This window comes from Falco biarmicus, chromosome 1 (assembly GCF_023638135.1).
Source record: "Falco biarmicus isolate bFalBia1 chromosome 1, bFalBia1.pri, whole genome shotgun sequence".
In the NCBI taxonomy this organism is placed as follows: Eukaryota; Metazoa; Chordata; class Aves; order Falconiformes; family Falconidae; genus Falco; species Falco biarmicus.
The window spans coordinates 6,071,933-6,093,533 of record NC_079288.1 but is presented as its reverse complement, the minus strand read 5'-3'; positions in this window follow the sequence as shown (position 1 = coordinate 6,093,533).

Below are 21,601 nucleotides of genomic sequence, written 5' to 3'. Positions count from 1 at the left end.
ATAAGTCATCTTTACTCAGTAGTGTTTTTCAAGTAAGAACAAATCTACTTTTACTAGAGGACATAACCTATTACATTTCTCAATGTATGTTTAGACCCAGGCTGGGGAGCAAGAGGCAAATGGAGTTTAATGGTCTATTTTTATTAATCTGAAGTTTAACAATATATTTTTATTAACCTAATGTCAGTAAGTGGTGTTTGAAGGCATAGCTGTAAATTCTAAACTTTCCCTGGGCAGAAACCAGCCAGACTGTGACATAATACCATGCTTGTCAGCAAAGACCTAAACCCCAACCAACCTGAAAATAGCTGTGGCAATGCATCTTCTTCTAGATTGCAATAACTTCTTTAAAAGTATTTGTAAAAACTATCTATTTCATTATGAAAGTTTGACTTGAGAAAATATGTGAAGTTATTCAGCTGTAAATGATGTGTTTTATTAATGTTTAGTTTGGATTTAACTTGATTGCTGCTTTTCACTTTGTTGCTGTCCAAATCAAAAAGCTAATTAGGTGTAGCCCTCTGCTGTTTCCAAGAGAAAAACTACAAGTAAAATTAATTAGCACAAATTGTTGACTGGTTTTGCTAAGAAAACAAGGTTAATCTATCCACATTTATTAGTAAAAAGAAAATATTAAAACAATTAAAATACATTTAGTTGCAAAGTATGGACGATCATTCAGCAAGTCGACTTTAAAATTCCAGATATAAACTGTGTGTCTGAAGGTACTATAAAGTGGAGAAAGCCTATTTCCACATTATGTGATCATACAGAGATAATTTACTTTACTACTACATTTCCCCACTGTAATTATATTACATTTAGGGGTTCATTTAATAACACTTATCTGTCTGATGTTAAACTGGGCATGACATAGCTAGTCCTGCAAAACTGTAATGCTGGAGTGCAGTTTACCCTTAGTGCTTGGAAAATGCGTAACAGTACAAACCAGTCCTCCCTGCTTTGAATTTATGGGGCATTGGAGGTACCTTAACTATACAAAGGAAAAAAAAACCCCACACCAAAAACCTGGCAAAAAAAGGACTGTAACATTTGTTATGTGAATGAGATTAATAACAGATCTGTAGAAACACCTGTCATTGCTTAAAGATCATGAAGCAGCTCAAAGTGAGTGTGAGGAAAGAAGAACTGAAAAACCCATGCAAGTATCTATAAAAAGACATGAGAATACTCATGTCCTAGAAAATAGTTGCCTCTCGATTATTTATGGCTAATGGGTTGAATGTGTTAATGCAGTCCTCAGTCAATGTTGTGAAAGTGCATTGTCTCCATTTTATAGATGGAAGTTTATAAAAAAGATTTTTTTTAATAAAAAAAATATATATAATTTATCCAGCCCAGGAAAGAGCTGTGCAAGGGAACCATTCTTGAGTTCCTCAATTCAATATTGAAAAAGTGCTTTCAGTGTTTGGTTGCAGCATAAAATACACCAACACTACAAATATTTAAGGCAAATTCTCAGTACTGAGTTAACTAAATTAAATTTTGAGGCAGCATTAATTAATATTGTTTCACTGCTGACAATAGATACGTTGATACTAGCCAGTCTCCACTTCATAAAAGCTGCAGGTTTTGGATTTTTTCAGTGTGCCACCAGAACTTGCTGACAAGTATTAAAGACGTGTAGAAACATAGGCATGCTCCACTGCAGATTCCTGCTAACACTAACAAGTACCTTTCCAGTTAAGAAATCCCACATAAAATAAGGCAGAGAAGTTGCACACGCCTGTGTTTTGAGGCTGACGTGCTTTGGATGTGTTCAGTTTGCACTGCAGAGCATCTCTATGCTACGCACGTGCTGAAACCAGATCAAATGTGTTGAAGAAAATCAGGTACATGGTAGCAGAATTAGCATCCATCCAATTATAGTTGCACCTTTATTTTGAAAACTTGGGGATTAGGGTATAATTTTTGTGAAACAATATTTTTACAGAGATACTTAGATTTTACAAAGAATTCTGCAGTAGACTGCAAGTTGGAGAAGCTTGGGTTGGTTTGGCACACCGGCTTTCTCACCTTCCACTTGTGTAATGGATTCAGAAGCTTTTAAAATAATGCAAAATAAATATATGTTTAGTATTTAAAACCTAGTACCTATTGGAATTTGTCTTAATAATATTTTTTATAAATATTTAATGTTGATTAACTTTTTGTTTATGCATATATTACCTTGCAAATTATGGTGGTACTAGACTGATTAAAATTAATGAAATACTGAAGTACACCTGCAGTGATTTACATCGCTAGCCCCAAGGGGTGAACAATTTTAGAGCCTTACTAATAACTGTTGAGGCTAGGATATACAGCACCTATAGAGACGTAAAGGGACTTTTTTGAAGTTCTGCGAATGAGAAGCCTTCAGTGTGCCCAAGGACACACAGAATCCCTTATCCCCAGCGTGGATTCCCTCATCCCAGCTTTTTACCTATTCAGATATTTTTGTTCATGTGGTGTTTTGGAGTATTATTAACTTAGGGCCCAGCTGCTCCTCTGAAGCACCTACAACTTAGTGAGATGCCAGTATAGTTACAGCCTAGCCTGTGTTTGCATGTGATGCTTGGATCCTTGCAATTACTGTGACATTCCCAGTCTAGAGTGTTCCCTTGCTCTTCTTCCAGTGTGATGTGGAGTCCCCTGTCTCCTCCATTCCTTCCTTCACTTAGCTGTGCTCCGCCCTCTGCCCTTCCTCTTTAAAACAGGCTGCTCACTTCAGCAAGGCTGATGGATGGGGCAGCCCACTGCCCCTTGCTTTTTGTGAGCTGCCTTCCCTGTGCGTCTCCTTAAGCACAGCCATAGGTAGAACTTTAGGGCTAAAAGTAAAAGGGAGTATTTATCATTCCAGAAAGTGGAAGAATCTTTGGGGAAACTCCTTCCCTTCTCCTTTTCATCCTTTCTTTACCAGTCCTATAGAAAAGCAGCTCTGAATGCCTGGGGACAAAATGATTCCTCAGCAAATGCTCTTGGCAGCTCCTGAGAAAATATCTTTTCAGAGCCAGCATCCCTACCTGTCCCGGTGGGTGGGGAGGTGTCGAGAGAGGGAGCCTGCCTGGCAAGGGCCAATTTTAACCATTTCAATCACCGTGTTTAATAATGTTTCTGCAATCTCATTTAAAATTAGCAGCAGCAGAGGCCTTTTATGAGATCTGTAAATAAAGTCATTTTACTGAGGAGTGCATGGCGTGACTGATCCCACCGTATTTTCTCATGACTGAGCCTTAACTATATGGAGAAAAACCCAGATAAATCATTAAGGTTTCTTTGTTTCCCACCTTTTCTTCTCACTGATGAGCAGAGAAGTAGAGAAGGGAAGAGTTCCCTTAGTTAATTGATAATTTTCTAGCTGACAGTCACACCAAAGTCCCTAGTGTGAAATGCTAGGAGAAAAGAATCCTGAGTGAAAAGTGTGTTTTTTGTTTTTTTTTTTTTTAAAAGAGAAAGTAGAAACTAGCTGTATTTTGCTAGATAACTTATCACTATGATTTAGGCTCTAGAGTTTGCTTCTCAAAGAAATATCAAACTGGTAATTAGGTTGCATCTTGAACAACATCTGAAAAGAAAAAAGAAGTGCTACAAGACTGATTCTGCCAGTTTTCCTAGGAAAAATAAAAAAAAAGGAAAATACACCTGAACCTTTTGGATAAATTCAGGACCAAATCTTCAAGTCATACTGCTTCAAGCAATCGCTTCAAGTACCAAGCAACTATAGTGGGGTCAATATTTTGCCTGTTCACGCCGTGCGCTTTTGAATTTTTGGATTTCTGCTTCTTCCCTGAAACATCATCAGTCTAAAATTCACACAATAAACCAGGAACTCCTGTGTGAGTTGGGAGGATTTCCTAGTTCACACTTAATAGAGTCAGTATGGCAAATGGTGTAAAAAAAAAAAAAAAAAAAAGGATTAGACACAGTAAGTTTTGGTAGCAATGTTTTGGCACTGTATGATTGTGGAGGTGTTCTTATATTCACTGATCAAAATCCTGCTTCTATTCTGTGACATATTCTTTCCCTTACAATGTGCAGTTGACTTTAGCATGTTAATATGCCTTTAGATGATGAAGGGTAAAGACAACGTAATGCTGCTTTTAACTTGTATGACAGTTGTTTCACATTGACGTATAGAATGACCTGACTCCACAGCCTTGAAACTGGCACCTTGAACTTAATAACTGAGGGCTAAATTTTTTTTCTTTGGCTGAATGTCACCTCCAGACCCTCACACATAGGTTATTTCTACCCTTAAAATTATAGAATCACATATTACTCTTGCTTTTCCATCACCTTCCCTTTAAATTCACACATGTGCATTAAAGTGTTAGAAATGCAGTGCAAATTCCTCCTCCTGGGATTATACTGAATGGTGATATTCAGTTACTGTACCTTGATGTCAGCCTGACTTTGGGGGAATCTGCTTGCTCTCTCCGTGCACAGAATACCCAACTCAGCTATTACCATGAGGATCTGAGGAGGAAATTTTGCCTCCAATGTCTGGGTGCCACTGGGATTTCTCATGCTATGTATAATGCATGATGCAAGTTGCTGCAGTTTTTTCCCCTCGTTTTAGTCAATAGCTCTAATCCTTTTGGCCAGATTTCTGCAGCACAGATACCCATGAAAAGACTGTGTACCGACACTTAGTCATTGCTAATGAATGGGCTATTTTTAAATTTTGTGGTGGAGGTGCTAGGAAGGCTTGATGAAAACACAGTTTGCATTCATGTAAATAAAAGGCCAGTTATAATGGAATTTCAACCACTGGACAAATGTGGTCCCAGAGATTTAGCTTGCTGTGCATTGCTAATGAGAATCCAGAAGCTGTATTCTTAAGTATTAATTGAGTATTCTTTGAGCAGATCATAGCACTTTAAGAGCAGCTCACGCTTGTAAAGGACACTGAGTAATTTTATTCACTTAACAATAGATTCCAGATTCTGCCTTGGAAAAGATAGCTCAAATTTTTGTGACTAGATAAAGTATTTTATATGCTCTGAGACAGCAAAACTAAATGGCTTTCAACAAAAGATTAATTACCTTCTTTATGCGGGCACAGACCTGATGGATGTCATGGAGCAGGTAAGATTTCCAGAACTGGGCTTGCTCACAGCTGATCCTGCTCCTATCCCACTCTTCCGACCCACATGCAGGATGGAGCTGGTTGACCTGACCACTGATATGGCCACTAGCTGGGCCAGGGACAAAGTTAATATTCTAGCTTCTCCTCTGCTGCATGACTGAACTGGCTAAAGCCCAGATGAATTTATTAAAGCAAACATTTGTGAAGCTCAGGGTGAAGGCTCCAGAAAATAGTATCTCTGTGTTGTCTACACTGCCTCTGTAGCATTGGAGTGCTGCTTCCTGTATTTCTGAGGAAAGCATCGTTGGAGTTCCTTGGTCCTGGGTTAGAGCTGATGGTATAAAAGAGGATTATTAACTTGCTTTCATCCTGACTTGGAGCAGAAAGTGTCAGTCATTTGAACAAAAACAAGTTAGCATCTCAAAATAGCAAAATTGAGTCGACTTTTAATAAAATTCAACGTCTGAACGTATTTCAGGATGAAACTCTACTGAAGGAAGAATTGCCTGGAAAATAAGATCAAGGTTTTCAGTCTACAAATGTGATGCCTGAACAGAATAATCTCATTCCTGTCTAGAAAGAGGAAAAAAAAAACCAACAAAAAACCAACCCTTAAGGATATGTACATCTTAGTCATTAAAGTAAATAAGACTACTTAATATCCAACTGCAGCACAGCCTTACATTCTGGCCCAGTTTTATATGCTGGAATTGATCCTGTTTAAGGTAATGGGACTACTCATAATGCATATTCAAGCGCATAGTGAAGCATCTGCAAAAGCAGGCTGTAAACGAGGGAACAGCTCTGCGTGCTGAAATGCTTGCGAGCTTGGCATCTGTCTCTCCCTAACTTGACAAAGCTTTAATTTATTAAAACAAATTATTCACTAGCAACACTTAAATTGTTCTGAATTTCAGAATGGACTTTCAGTCCAAAGGTGGTAATGAAGGAAATAAAACTGTGTGAACTTTAAGTATTTGCAATTCCTGTCACAGCTTGGAAAAAGTAGGCCTGGAAATTCACCTTTAATTCTTTAGAAAATTGATGCTGAAATGCACGTAACTTTAGTCTAAAAGATTTGATGGTGCCTTGCGGGGTGGGGTTTTGGTTAGATTTTTACTGTGAACACCGATGAAGCTGTGCGGTTTCTGGGGTTTTAACTTAATGAAGTAGTAGTGATACAATAGGACAATATGCCGAACCAGCTGTAAGGCAGCCGAATTAATTGAAAGGACATTCCACACCTGTTGCTTCAGCCAAGGCTTATTGATATCTGCAAACTGGTATTTCCCCTGGTGAAGCTGTTTTTAAAGAAGGTATGGAGGTAGCAGGCAGGAGGTTGAAGGGTGCAGTGAGGGGATTTTGCTCTCGCTGCAGAAGCAGCTATGCTGAACAGCCAGCAAACTATAAAGCATGAGGTGGGTAAGACAGCAGTGGGCATGTACCAGTACAGTAATGATATTAATTATGACTTACGAATCCTGCTAAATGATGAGTAGTATCAGTCTTAAGAAATTAAACAGGAGATGTCGAAGGTAAAAGGAAGTAAAAGGTACCTGAACCTCTGGGGGGGGAGGGGGGAAAGCAGCTCGGAGAGAAGCTAAAGGGAGGGAGCTGGGAACTGGCTTGAAGCTTTTTGAGGGACTCAGTGTTTGGCAGAATCTTCTTTTTAAAAGGATATTTAAATATTTGGTTTGCATGCTGAGAACTACTAATTTTTATACTTCTGATTTCACAAGAAAGAGGTTGAAAATGAGGAACTGTTTTTAAAAGCACTGACCAATGTTTTTCTTACATAAAATCTGAAGAGCTAAATGTTGCCATTAAGTGTCTACAAGCTGACAACTTCACTAGCTGGAGACAGAGGTTGTAAAATAATCGAGGCATTAAATACAGAGAGGTAGAAAGAAAGGCTTCTTTGGGAAATGCCAAATCATGTTCCTTCACATTTTGGTAAAATAAATTTAATACTTGTCAAAACTGAGTATGAGCACTCAGCAGGTGCCACATCACAGAGTAGTTACGGCTTTTTGTGGAGATTTATCTGAGCTGACATGGTGTTAGCGGCTCCAGCTGAGCTCTGCACTTAGGACCTGTAAATATGTTTAATAATGATATATGCTGGGTTGTTTGAAATAATTACAAATATAGTTTGCTTGGAGCGATCAGGTGATTCAGCTCTGGTCTGGGGTGATGGGTTGTTATTTCATCTCACCGAGTTCAGATGGGTAGTATGTGCCTGGAAGCATTCCCCTGGCCTGGTCCACAGAAAACATGAGTTCTTCAGTCTCTGGCTGTCTTCTTAGGAGCTCATGTAGTTGAACATTGTTTCTTGAGCTTTTCAGGTATGTTGTTCAATCATTGTTGGCTTCACATATAGGGGGAGTTCTTGGATTTATTTTGGACTGAGATTCTGATAAACAGCAGGAGTTTGGATGCATGTGTCCTCTTCCTCATTCTTCTCATCTCCTCTTGAGCTGGAAAGGAGAGAGGGTCCTGAAATTCAGTGAAAATATGGTGCAAATATGTCTCTGATGACTGAAGTCTTCAAACTTAGGTATGATGCATGAGACCAGCTCATGAGCATATATTCTTGTCTGTTAGCAAAGAGACAACCAAGTGTTGCTCTTGTTCTTTCACACCTACATCTTCTGTCTCTGCCAAGATAAGTTTCCTTCATTTGTGCCCTTATTTAGCATGCTGTCCACCTACTATCTGCATTTTCATTATGTATTTTAAATGAGCAATAAAATAACCATTTACATAATGAATACAGTTATATTGATATTATGTTATATAATTTAGAGCTGGTACTTAATTATAACTTGTTTATAATTAGCTCACTTGCTATGCCAGCTAGCTCTTCTGTTATTTATAAAACTTCAGGAATAGCAGAAAAACATGACTATTTGAATGTGAAAATAATCTTTGGTATTGTCTGTCGTAACCCTTTTGTGCCTATTTCTATTTATCTTGGGGTGTTCCTCTTTTAGTGGGATGAATATTAATAGTAAATATTTAAGAGTATTTGCTGATAAGGTTGTGCTGCAAAGAAACTGATGTTACCAGTTTTTGTTTGGATTTAATTTTCTAGTTGTTTCAGCTCAGGAGATAGAAATGGTTTTGTTTTTTGAATTGGTATGACTGAACAAAGTAATGCAATCATGTCAGCACTTCATCTTTTGTAAAAGCTTAAAACTTAAATGTACGCATGCTTCTAAGAGACTTGGACATCCAAGTATCTTCTAAGTTTCTTTGACGATCCAGCTTTTATTTTTATGATGCCACTAATTATCATCTTATAAAGTCTTCCTTGTAATGCATTACAATGGCTAGAGACTGAACTGTGATGGATGAATAGGGACAGTCTTCAAATGAGTGTTTCAGCGTTAGAGATAACTGATAACTTTGAATATCTCACTGTTTTGAGGAATCAGATTTGAGACCTTCGAAGGATTTGTGCGTTGGCTTACCACCTTACAAAATTAAGTCCTTTTAAAATGCCGAGAATGTGCTTTCCAAATTAGTAAAAAACTATTGGGACTGTTCAGTCCACGCTTTCTGCATGTGCTGCTTCTTAACCAGAGTTATCACTGAGGGCAAACAGCACTCTTGTTTGGAGGGGAAAATAATTTGAGGTTTCACACATTAGCTATTCCCGGTTTGTTTATCTTTTGTTGAAGCAGTGACCTACTGTGTCTGTCTTACTGAGTGTGGTTTCCATAGCAACTAGCTGACTTGTACCATGTGTATGTTCTGGCAGCAACTTAAAATGGTCTTTAACCACATATTGTGCTAGGAAGAGCGATACTGGTGCTAAACATCAGGCACTTTGTCAGTGGTACAGTGCTGAGGTTCAGCACACGAGAGGCCAGAGCTGCTGCGCTTCCTTGCTCAGAGTGGGACTGATGTGGTGCATGAGGATGGTCCGTGCAAGATGTGTATATATACAGAAAGTTGAGTATAGGCTGACACGGTGAAAGTTATTTTTGCAAAGGTCATAAACATAAACAACAATGAGAAATAAATCACACCAGTAATCCTCAGGGGCTGTTATCAGCGAAAAATGCCTTTTTTTTTTTTTTTTTTTTTTTTTTTAAACTGCGGGCAGTCAGTTTTCACTGGAAAGGTGAATTCTCTTTGCTTTGTCACGTGAGGTTCCCTCTTCTGAGGAAAATGTCAATTCAGAAAACATTTTGGAATGAATCGTGATCTGGCTTTATTAATTCTTGCTTTTAAAATTGATTGAAGCAGACTGGTTCCTGTAGATTTTCCTTGGGAGAGCTAAGACACTCCTATTCCGTTTGGATACCACCTCTTCTGCTTCCAGTAGGAAAAGGTAACGGTGCAATGACTATGACTTCTCTTCCAAAAATTTTTGTCCATACCTCCAGCCTATGGTTGTAGAAATAGCTTAGAGAGCAACGACCCATCTGGAGAGCGTGGTTGAGAAAAGATCTGAAAACATTTGGAAAGGTCTGCTCTGAAGTAATTTTAGGTTTAAAGGTTCATGTTGGAAAATCATGGAAGAATTTCAGATAATTCCACAGTATGGTCAATGGAACTCCATGTTTTAACAATATAGAAAAATAGCAGATATATATTAATAAATCAGTTCAGGACAAAACAACTGAAGCAGGTTGCTCCAGTTCCTAAAGAATCTTCCTGCAATTTTAATTCCAGTAAATTAATTGTCTTTCAGATTATCACAATTTGTTTTCTGCTCCAGTGCAGAGCTGTATTTCTGAAGAGGCTGTGCTGTACTGTTCATATAGTACAGGCTGTCCTTACCCTTGCTGGAATTATGTAATCTCTATCTTATTTATTAGAGTATCTTAAATGCCTTTCTATTCTTTTTTTAATTATTATTACTTATTTTCTACTAGGATGAGTCTTCTGACTGTCTGTTATTTCTCAATCAATTGTTTTCACAAATGTTCCTCCTTTCTTATTTTTTTAACCATGTTGATGAAATTGAATAAGAAAATAGAATAATGAGAGAAGTAGAAGTCTTTTTTGTTTTGTTTACTCTGAAACACCTACAGAATCAGAGAAGTGTTGGTTGTAACAGACTTCTGGAGGTCTCTGCTCTAACCTCCTACTCAGAGGACTGCCAGGTCAGCTATGGCTTTGTCTACCAGAGACTTGAAAACCTGCAAGGGTGGCGGGCATTCATAGTAGGCTTAAGGCTATGTACTTATCTTATTTGGTACATTTAGAAGTGCAGTTCAGTTCTTTTCAAAGTATATAATTCAAAACTGTTGATGCCATGATTTTTCTACCTACATCTTGTTCAGAGTCATTCACAGGAGAAAAATTGAAGGACTTGTGTATAAGCTCTCGGAGAAATTCAGATTTCTGAACATTGTAGCAGAAAGAAATTTTTATTCTTTTTTTGAAGTGGAAATAAAGGACTCCTTCAGCATTAACTGAAGATCTGTATTTTGTTTCTAAAGCTTAAATTTTAATACAAATGCAATAGAAATCAACCTCTTTCTCTCCCTAAGCATGCTCTAGAGAATTATGGCCCAAATCCACAGCTAAGATATGCCTAACTTGGCAGCTTATTTATTGCTTTATTGATTAACATTCAGACCACAGCAGCACTAGTGAAACATTCAGTTCAGTTTTCCATCTCTTTACTCTTATTTTTCTCTCTGTAGATTACCCTGTGTATAATCCATAGAAAATGTCAATTGTATCTTGTGTCTTAAAGAATAGAATCAAGGTTTTAGGCTACTCTAACTGTATTTCAAACATATCATTTCTATAGTAAATAAAAAAAAATCACTGGGAAAATTATCTTTTCTTTAGTTTATTTGAAAGATTTTTTTTTATTATTCATGCAAAATATCAAGTGTATGGTACTCCAAAGAATAAAAGCATAAAAAACCCCTGCCAGATAAAAATGCTGTTTTAAACGGATTGTAAAGTTTTGATTTGATACAGTAGCATTACAGGTGTAGGTCTGTTAGCCAGCACAAGTAAGAATTTGCATAAGATGTGTTCTCCATAGGAGTAATTTGCAAGAACAGAAGAGGACACTTGGTTAATCACACTTTCTCCCTTCTATCTAGCAATAGCCATCTGGAAAGAATTGCATAGAGCAGTAAAAGTGAGAAAGACAAACTCTGGAGAAGTTTGTATGAAAAGTACAAACAGAACGGGTGAGACGTGAGGTGGAACTGCTTACTGCCAGGGGTTTTGGTTTCTTCTCAGTAGCACCATAATGGAACAAAGACAGTTCTCATGATTATATCTGCATATCATATATATACAATGAAATATACAAAAACTTGAAATTAAAATGTGCCACAGAATTGAGCTTTTGCCACCTTTATGGTTACATCTGCCCTGCATGGAGAGCTCCTTACCCACATGCATTATGTGCATTAGAGCAGGGGATTCTGCAGCAGCCTCTTTCTCTCTCTCTGTCTTTGAGTCAGCTGTAGATGCCAAGATAACCATCTTGTATCCAAAACTGTTCAAAAGATGATCTTCTGTTTACTATAACTCTCAAAGGCCCAAGCTCCATTTGTAAACCTTTGTATAATGTATAAAGATCTAAGTCGGGACAAGTTCAATGAGAAGTCACTAAGTTGCAACTTAAGGTAGTCACTACCAGAAGCTGTGCGGAAGGTTCGGTTTGACCCCAGACTTGTGTTTCTACTGTTGATCACAACATATTGAGTAAAACTGGCAGCACAGAATCTTTTCTTCTAACTCTATGCCATGTTGCCTACCAAGTCGTAGAAAGCAGTTCCTGGGCTTTCAGAAGTCTGTTCTAGAGGTGGGTTTCTGCATAGCTGCTTCTCATGCTCCTGAAGCAGCTGTCACCATGTTCGTTTCAGGTAAGAAAGGGTCTGCAAAGCTGGTTGCTTTTAGTCAGATTGCCATGCTGCCTTTTTGATCAGTGGGAGTACATCCAGGACTAAGCGTGAGCAACTAATGGTAGCACTGAAAAAAAGACTGGAGCGTAACAATAAATGCATGATTGCATGAATAAACACTCCAAGTCCTTGTTAGCAGATATGTCACTGATGCAGGACTTAACTCATTTGAGCAACGCAGGCATGTCACTTGAGTGGGATTGCAGCATAGTCAGAATAGTTGCTATTTGGAACCGAGTATACACTGTACTTAAAAAGGTGAGTTGCTGCGTTACACCCCAGATAATGAGGAAAAGATATAGCCAGGATATTGTTTAACATGTACCAGAAGTATTTAAACAGGAAGACCAGAGGAAGCTTTCCCCATCAACCAAAAAATATGGTGTGGGAGGAAAGAGATCAAAGTGTCTCACTGGCTCATTTTAAAGACTGTGAATTAGCTCTGAGCAAGGTGTTAATTAAAAAAACAATCTGGAAGAAAGTTTCGGGATTTGTATTTTGCAGTAAAACTCGACTCAAGTCAATAGAGAAGTTTATTTCAGGTTAAGAGAATTTGCCTATAAACCTGCCTTGGTGTGTGTTTCAAATAAATGATGCAAAACAACTATCAGCGAGGATCAATGTGTTTGTCACATCAAAACTGCACTATGTGATTTACATTACCTGGGACTGACAGTAGTCTGATTTATCAGAGTAGCCCAGACATAAAAGCCTCATTCTGCAGTTCCATTTACAATTTTTCTAAACCATCTGCAGAGAATATCTTTTACCTTTTCTTCCTGCCACACTGTCTTTTAAAAATACACAAAGCAAAAGACTAAACAGGCAGTCAGGATTGCAGGGCAGGTTTTGAGATCTGGTGGGTCTTAATTTGGTCGCCTGTGTCCTGTCTCTGCTTTTTGTTGTTTTTACGACTGGTCTATTGAGTAATTTGCAGTTCTGGGCGATGTTGGTATGAATAGAGACATGCTTTAAGAAAACCTGTGAAATTCATCGTCTTTGAAACCTGAGGCTACTTAATTAAGAAGATTTTATCTTTATCTGAGTCAGTTATAAAAAATACTGGGAGTGAGCCGAGATGACAGGAGTGACATCTGGTTTGCATTGTGTTCCTCACAAATTTCCAGTGAGGTGCTGAAGAATTCCCTGGGCTGTGGCGCTCTCTAAGGACAAGAACACTCTTTTTTTTTTTTTTTTTTTTTTTTCCTTTCTCTGCAACTTATTTCTGAAGCTATTAGGAATTAGGTGAAAAGAGAAACAGGGAGGCACTGTGTGCTGGGGTTTTGAGAAACAAATAATACAGCACTTACAAACGTACTGTGTGGTACAATAGATATTGGAGAAGACAAGCTAGTAAGTATTGTGCATAATTAATACAATTGTGCTTTTTTATCCTTGTTTCTATGGTGTATCCATGCTGAATCTCACAGGAGGTACCTCTTTTCTATTAGCTGAATTTTAACTAGCGTAGCTTCCCAACACTGAGATTTACGATCTCATCTTTCTTCCAGTGTCTCTATAATTAAGCAAACCTGGGGGTAAGTTTAGTCAAATGATGCTGAAATTAAACTCATTCCACATCTTCGGAAAGACTCCAAACTTTATTGAAGCCAGGATATTGAATGTAAACATGCTGTATTTTAGCCTGGTTTATCCTTCCTTTAAGGCTGGTGGAAGGAAACAGTTTTTAGCCCTTCTGAAAAGTAACAGATTCTCAGCAGTAGAAAATCGCTCCCCCCTATATGAAGCCTCCTATGTATTATTTAGGATCCAGAGATGTTATTACATCTTTCCATCTATTGCTTTGCTTATTGGAGCATGGTATTAATGCATTCTGCTATTAAGGACTATGATGTAAAGCACTAGATTAGCTTTGGAGTTTATAATCTGTTTGCATGCTTTACTGCTTCTGTTTGAATTGGCTCTAGAGCTTCTTTGCACGATGAACCTGTTGATTTTTGCAGCATCTTCAGAGTGCAAGTTGGAGGCCTTTTTCCTGCTGCTTCAACATGTAAAATGGTTGCTGTTATTGCCCATTTTATTACCATCTTTAGTATTGTTAGGATAACAACGCTACCTGATGAGAGTACATCATACCATTGTGACAGGCTAAAAATGATTGAATTTTCGCAAATGAGTAAATAGGATAGTTCATTCTTTCTCTTTTGCAAAGCACGTGAGGAAAATATCCTTTGCAAAGGGCTTTGAGATCTGCAAATACAATGTGAAATCTACATGCAAATTGCTATTTATAAATATAACAAATGCAGGTAAGTCAGTGTTAAATGCAGAATTGCTGTAGATATTAAAGAAGCCCACTTTTCATTAAGTGAGTCAGGTAATAAAAGTTCTGGAGGAGGCTAATAAGTCCACCAATGCCTGCAGTGAGGTGTGAGTCACCCTGCGTTGGAGAAGAATGTTTAAAGTGCTGATAGGTGGCATAATTTTGAGGCATCAACTGGAGAGAGTTAACAGCAAAATTATGGCTGAACTTCACACAGTGGCCACTGTGGAGTAGACATTCCCACTGTAATTAGGAGATGCAATGTAATTTCTCTGACTGCCTTTGAAAATTTTAGTTTCTAAGTATATATATTCCCTGCTCAGGCATCTTTTTATCTATGCTGCTGCTTTTATTTTTCCTTTTTTCCCCCACTCTTCCCTAGCAGTTACGCTGAGTGTCTCTGAAACACTATTCAAGGTTAGAAATTTTAGGGAAGTCCAGTTTATGCATGATGCTGAGTTCAGAATGTTACCAGTAACTTACTAGCAGAAACCTAAAGTCTTTTGGCAATCTTTGCTATGGTAGAAAATACTTAAAATAAGCACTGTAGTAAACTGCTGATTGTCACAGTTATCCCAGTACTAATGTAGTATCCTTCTGAGGCTGACTTTTACTGTAACAGCAAACAGCAAGGTTTTAATCTCTTCTTATGAAAAAAAAACCTGCAATGACACTAAATTTGAAACCAACTGGAGGTCGTAACTTGATTTTGATTGGCTTAAGAAAATGTCTGTGATTAAAAGCTAGGAGTTTCAGACAAAGAACCCCAAACCATCACAAACTCAGGATAAATAATGCCTGGACTAGATGGATACAATAACTCAGTTTGCAAGAACTGATAGCTTTTAATAAATGCTGTATTCAGACCTCCTTGTGTCTTTACATTTAACTTGATAGAGGTGCCAAAGGGGGAGCAGAGCAGTCTCCACCACCTGCAAAGCTCAGATGCAGTGGATGGGTAGTATCCAACCTTAAGTAGTTACTTTAGATTTAAGTTCCGTGGGGAGTTGGTTCTGTGTGTTTCCACACAAAAGACAATAATTGTCTGCAATAAAAGCAGCATCTACAAGCTATTTTGACCTATTTATTTCAAGGGAAAATAGAAAATGTGAAAAACCATTACCATGCTTCAGTTACTTGTGGTACTGCGTGTAACACACTGATGTTTCAACCTCAAATGGGAGTTAGTTGCTAAAGTATAAAAGCAGCAAAAAGAAAAAAAGGACAAATAGTAAAAGTCATCGATATAACTTAATCAGATATTATCATCTTTATATCAAAATTGTGAGGGAGGTTTGAGACAGCACAATATGAACCTGAAAACTTTCAGCTTCACAGTTCCTGGAATATGGAGCCAGCCACTAAGGGATGTAGTGGCTTTAAAGAATTCCAGTACTGGGACATGCCTATAGCATGCTCAGTTATCCACTAACATTAGATTGTGCTAACCATAAGGCATTACTTCCAGAACTGTGAAGACTATGCCTTCATGTGGGTTTTTTTTCTTAGTCTCCAGGGCTGTACTAATTCTGCAGCCCATGGGTTAAGAGGGACACGCTGTGGAAACTTTAACGTGTATTTTTGTATTGCAAAATCTGCCATGAGGAGTGGCAGCTTGCTCCAGTTGGGCATCTTACCTTCCTGTATCCACAGGATCCTGCCAGGCAGAGGATGGTGTCTGTGTTATTATGATAGCCAACAATCTAGGGATGTTAGGTGGTACAGCAAGTCTTGTTCGCCTTCTTGACACTCCCTTTCTGTTTGTCAAGGCGCGTGGGAGCTGGCAGAGCTGTGGCAGGGTAGAGATGGGCTGTATGTGAAAGAGCAGAGGGAAGGAAGTGTCCCGTGCAGTACTGTCCTCCCCCTGCTCCCACATCAGCTTCTCCCACCTCCGCAGCATGGTTTCTGAGCTCTCTGTCTGGAGGAAAGCGAGGATGACTGTGTTAGTTTTAGAGTGATTATTGCTCTGAACACCATAATTGGAAAACCAGTTATCAGTTAACAGATGCAGACACTCACAGTACTGAACTGAATGGAAATTAAATTAATGTAAACATGATGTTTCCAGAATTATATTAAAATGACTTTTTAACTTTCTACACAAATGTGCGGTTCATTATTCCCAAGCAGCTGCAATATTCTGTGGCACTGTATCAGGAACTATCTCTCCTGGGGTGATGCTGCCTTGAAGTGATGGGCTGGAAGCAGCCGCCTCAGTATTCAGCTCAGGTGGGCACTGTGGCAGTTAGCAAAAGGGCAACAACTGTATTTTAGGTAAAACTACTCCAACTATCTGCCCTTGTGAGGGTACGCATAGAAAATTGCCTCGGTTGTGACCTGCTGCTGCTATCTGAAAGGCATGACAAACTGAAATGGACACCCTGATCATATAGGTAAGGAAAGCAATTTTTCATGCAAGGGAAACACCATAAATGATTCATAATACCCATATTTCTCACGGTTATTTCCTGTGGGTGTAGAGAAGTAGGGATTAGAAATGAATGGCAGTGCTTACTGCTCATAAGGGGTTTGCCTGGAGATGATTTTACTTCTTTAAAGCTTGAAAATTAACTCTATAGATGCCAATCCTAAAAGCTAAAATCTGGAAGCCCTCCATGAGCTTCAGATATGTAAGACATGGGAAAGAAGTGCAACAGGAGGGGATGAAACACAATGCAAAAGTATTTTGTACCGTGCAGTGTTTACAGAAGTGCGAGTGCTGCAGCACTAGCCTGTGCTGAGGAAAGAAGCAGTTAAGACATGGGAGAGGACTGTGAAAGTGGGAGCAGTTGGTATTCAGCAGAGCTTTTCCAGATGACACCTGGCGCCTGGAGGTGATAGGGTCCATTGTGGTCCTTGAGGTTCTGGGGCTGCTGGTGAGTGACAGCTCATGGTGGGGAACAGGCTGTGAGAAGTCAACGGCTAGCAACCACAATCCTGGTGGAGTGACCCTACATGGAACCGGTGGTTTGTGGTTTTTTTTTGTTCTTGCAATAAATTTCTTTCTCCGTCCTGTTTGCAGAATGACTCAGTCTCAGTAACCTGGAGACAGAAACGCAGCATCAGGCTGTGCAGTAGCTACCCCGCTTTCCCCACGCTACGATGGTCTCCCTGGAGTGATAGGAGCTGACCTGCTAACTTTGATGTGAATGAAATTACTCACGTACCTAACCTAGTCTTCACTACCCCTATCTGTAGAATCAGGGCCGGTAGGCAAATGGTATTTTGCTATTTACATGGGAACAGAAATTTAAATTATTTTATCCCCAATGTTAAGTATGGTCTGTGACACAAGCCACACTTAAGCCCAAGCCTCCTGAGACCCACTCAAGCACTTTAGACACAGAATGAATCCTATTTCTCTGTAGCACAAGTACAGTTTAAATGCAAAACAATACACATGGGGATGGGTGGAAACTTTGTCCTTAATTTTAATGGAGATTTATGTGGTATAATATAGCTGATATTGGACTATCTCCTGAGGGAGAGGAAATATTGCCAAGAATAAAAATGTGCAGGAAAAAGATCATAGATTCTATCAGTGAGCAATTAGGAGCTTTGCAGGCTCTCTATGTCTTGTTTCTATATCTGAATGAGAAGTATATAATATATTAGTTATATCTGCCCAGACTCCGTAATCTCTGGGAAGCTGGGTACTGCGACTCACTGTTCATTCAAAAATCTTTTGATTTCACCTTTCACGGTTTTAAAAAATCGTATGTCAACTAATGAAAAAGTATTGGAAAATGGGACTTGTTTTGATAACTAAATGTGTCAGTGACTAATCCAAACCTTTTACAAAGCATCCCTCATCCCCCTCCTCCCCATCATTCTGTGTGTCAGCACCAGAAACCCACTAGTGTTTGCACTATTACATTTTGGAAGACCTCTTTTCAGAGAGGTTTCATTGTTACGTGCAGGAGTCATATTCAGCAATCATTAGCTGTCATTTGCTCTTTAGAATAGCTTTGGTAATGTCTTAAATCTGTCCAACTAGATGACATTAAGTTTTTTTTTTATTGTGCTAAAAAAATGTAATTCGTATAATTCTCGGTGAAAGCTCTGGTAGCCACCAGGGTTAGTTTATGATGCACCTTAACGTGTATGTACTCATACACAGTGAAGTCCCAATGAAGATGTTACGCAAATGCTGCCTTTTTTCCAGTAAAAAATTTAGATCTAACTTCTCTCATGCCTGCATTTTCAGAAAGGATTTTACTGGTGCTGGATAACTGTATACCATTCAGGAATAGCTCAAGTTCAAGCAGGCCTGAGATGTCTGTATGTTTAAAGTTCTGTTAATGATAAAGCAGATTAGGTTCTTTTTTAATGTCTAATTTAAATTTCTGATTCTGAGCAGCTGCTGAGCTGCTTCACAATTGTTGCACATCACTAAATATCAATGTACTGCAAAATGAAAGATTACGTATGTTTGTAATATAAACTGTCCTGGTTGTATCTGCTGCACAGGCATGGTAGTATTGGAAACCCATCTCAAGACAAAGCTTAGAGCTGAAATCCTTCTCTGTAGAAAAAGTAGTGAACAATTCCTTTCAGTAGCTTCTTATTATACTGTTACAATTTTTGGCAGAATAGCTTTTTTTTTTCAGCAAATTAATTTCTAACAGGATGAACCATGCTGCTTTGCTTTTATTTTTAGGAAGTGCATGCTTTAAGTATGACTTAAGAATAAAACCAAATTTCGGAGGACTTACCCATGTGAAATTCTAGGAAATGCTTTTTAAATCCTGCTATGTTTAAATTGTGATGTTTTCCCTGGAGAATAAGGACAAGTTATAAGACCAGTCCCAATATTTGCTTTTATTACCAAATATGTAGTGGTTGTTGACTCAGATGATGGTATTTAATTTCCCACAGTATGATGATTTCCAAGATTCTGAGAGTAGTGCCTAAATAGAGAAGTGCCGAAATATCTCCTCTAAGTGTATATGATCCCCTCAATTGTCTTTTCCAGAACTTGAAGATAGCTCTGAATGACACTGTTGTGTGTTGGTCCTTTAGGGAAATAAATACGAGCTTGTTCAAGACAGCTATAGCTATATGTTGATTTTTTTTTTTTAACATGTAATAAAGTCTTCCTGGGTGACATTCTTGTTCTAGCAAAGTGTGTTCTGGGATCCTTAAAAAGCTGAGATTTCTTTTTATACTTTAATCTGCCTCCTTTAGGAAAGGAGGTGTGTGTGTTCATTTTGTTGGGTTTGTTTTTGTTGTTGATTTTGGGGTTTTTTTGGGGTGTGTGTGTTAAGTTAGGTAAATCATTGGTTTATCTTATGTTGAATGGTATGAGTGCAATGCAACAGATAATGAGCTATTTGTTCTGTTTGGAATTACAATAGCTATAAATTATAATTTCATGTGATATTTGGACTGCTGGATTTAAATAAATAGAAAACAGTTTATTTGTAAGGGACTTGCCCAGTGTGGGAGAGTCGTACCATATGTGAAATAAGTCATACCATGCTTTTACCACTGCAATACTAGAACAGAGGCTCTAGGCAAAAGAAAGTAGACTTAGACAGAGGATAAAAGAAACTTAGACCCAATTTATCTCAACTAATCTGTGTTGTTATGTTTTTCCCTGTCTTTTCATTTGTGCCTGTATTGCTCATGTGCCACACATTCAATGTCCAAAGTACAGAGACATCTATGAGTAGTCCCACCAGATTCAGGGGAAAAAATCTTTATCACCTTGACTAAATGTTAAATTTGTTTGATTTGCTTTCTTGGTTTCGTTTTGTGGGTTGTTTGGGGGTTTTGTAGTTGTTGGTTGGTTGTTGTTTTTGATCTATATGTTCTCCAGAATACCTCCATTACATTAAGGGGGAAAAAATATAGTTAAATTTTGCAGATATTTTAGCAGAGTGGTTTGATCCAATGTAGAAATTCTAAGTGAAACCATGTGTTCCCCTGAGTTTGTTTTCATCTTTGTAGGCCTTGATCTTAAAAAGGCTTAACTTCACATGCTGTGCTGGTACTTAAATATAAATAATCCTGTGATTTACTGTGCTTATGTGATGCACTTAGAGTTTGGAAAATTTCAGCATTAATGGTAACACATGCTTAGGATGGGATTTAATCAAAGATCTGTAGCTACCTACCAGAAGATAATTTTGCCAAAATCACGATGTATAGAGGTAGAGGACAATATGTATTTCTTTTTCTTTGTAGCTCTTGCCAAAGAGCAGTATTACTTGCAAAACTTTAATGTTTTTAGTGCCACTTTTTGCTTCCTTCCTGACTGACGATTTTGTTTTATTTTTTATTTTTTTTAAAAATGGCTTTGCTTTACAGTTGAGAGAAAGGCTGGTTTGGGTGCATTTCACCAGAGTGCTCTCGTGGTGAGTCATACACAAACACAGGCAGTAAAGTGAAGCTCAAGGTTAGTTATTGTATGCAAATGTATGAAACTGCTGTGGCCTTCCTTCAATTGCTAGGTATTTCTGTCTTCTAATACAGGTTATCTGTGGTCATTCAGAAACCCCATGAGAAATTTTTGAATAGTTAGACTGACAATAGAAATGACTACAAGGAAGTCCAGATGTTTGAAAATTGCATCTTGCTGGCACTGCCACTTAGAGAACTAATAGGAATGTCGGTCATGGTAGCTGGCAGGATAGGTTTTATTTAGGGAAATCAGGATTTGTGCAGTCTGTGGCTTTTTTTTCCATTCCTGCTATACTAGAACCTCACCAACCCCCCTTCCCCCTTGAATTAAAAAAACAAACAAAAAAAACCACAACACCAAACATTACATAGTACGAAGTCATTGTTCTTTTAGGACTGTGGGTCATGGCTGCCCAGGTGTAGTGCAGATATTCAAAATGATGGTCCTGCTCCAAAATCAGAGCTCTCCCTTTTCTTGTTCCTCGTTCATACCTGTATGTCAAAGCACAATTTCTGCTCACAACAGACTGGCAAATTTTTGATGGTTTCTGTTTTCTGGTTTAGGGGTCTGGCTCATCTCCAGACTGGAAAGAGAGCTTTCTTTTTTATATTGTTTTGTGGTTTTGATTTAGACCAGGGAGAGCAGATCTTTTCAGATAAATGAGATTTGTCCTCAATTAGACTAAAATGTCACGTGCTTGAATTGTGAGGTTTAAAGAGCTTCAAAAATAAAAGTAATAGATGGCTTATATTTCAAACCTGTCCAAACCCTTGTTGAATTATTCTGGGTCTGATTCAGGATTCCAGTACTGCATTTACAGCTTTTGTCTAATTACATTTTAAGGACATAAACAATTCAAGGGGAAATAGACAGTTATGGGAGAAGGTATCAATGCAATATGCTCCTCAATAATGAAATTCAATGGAGTA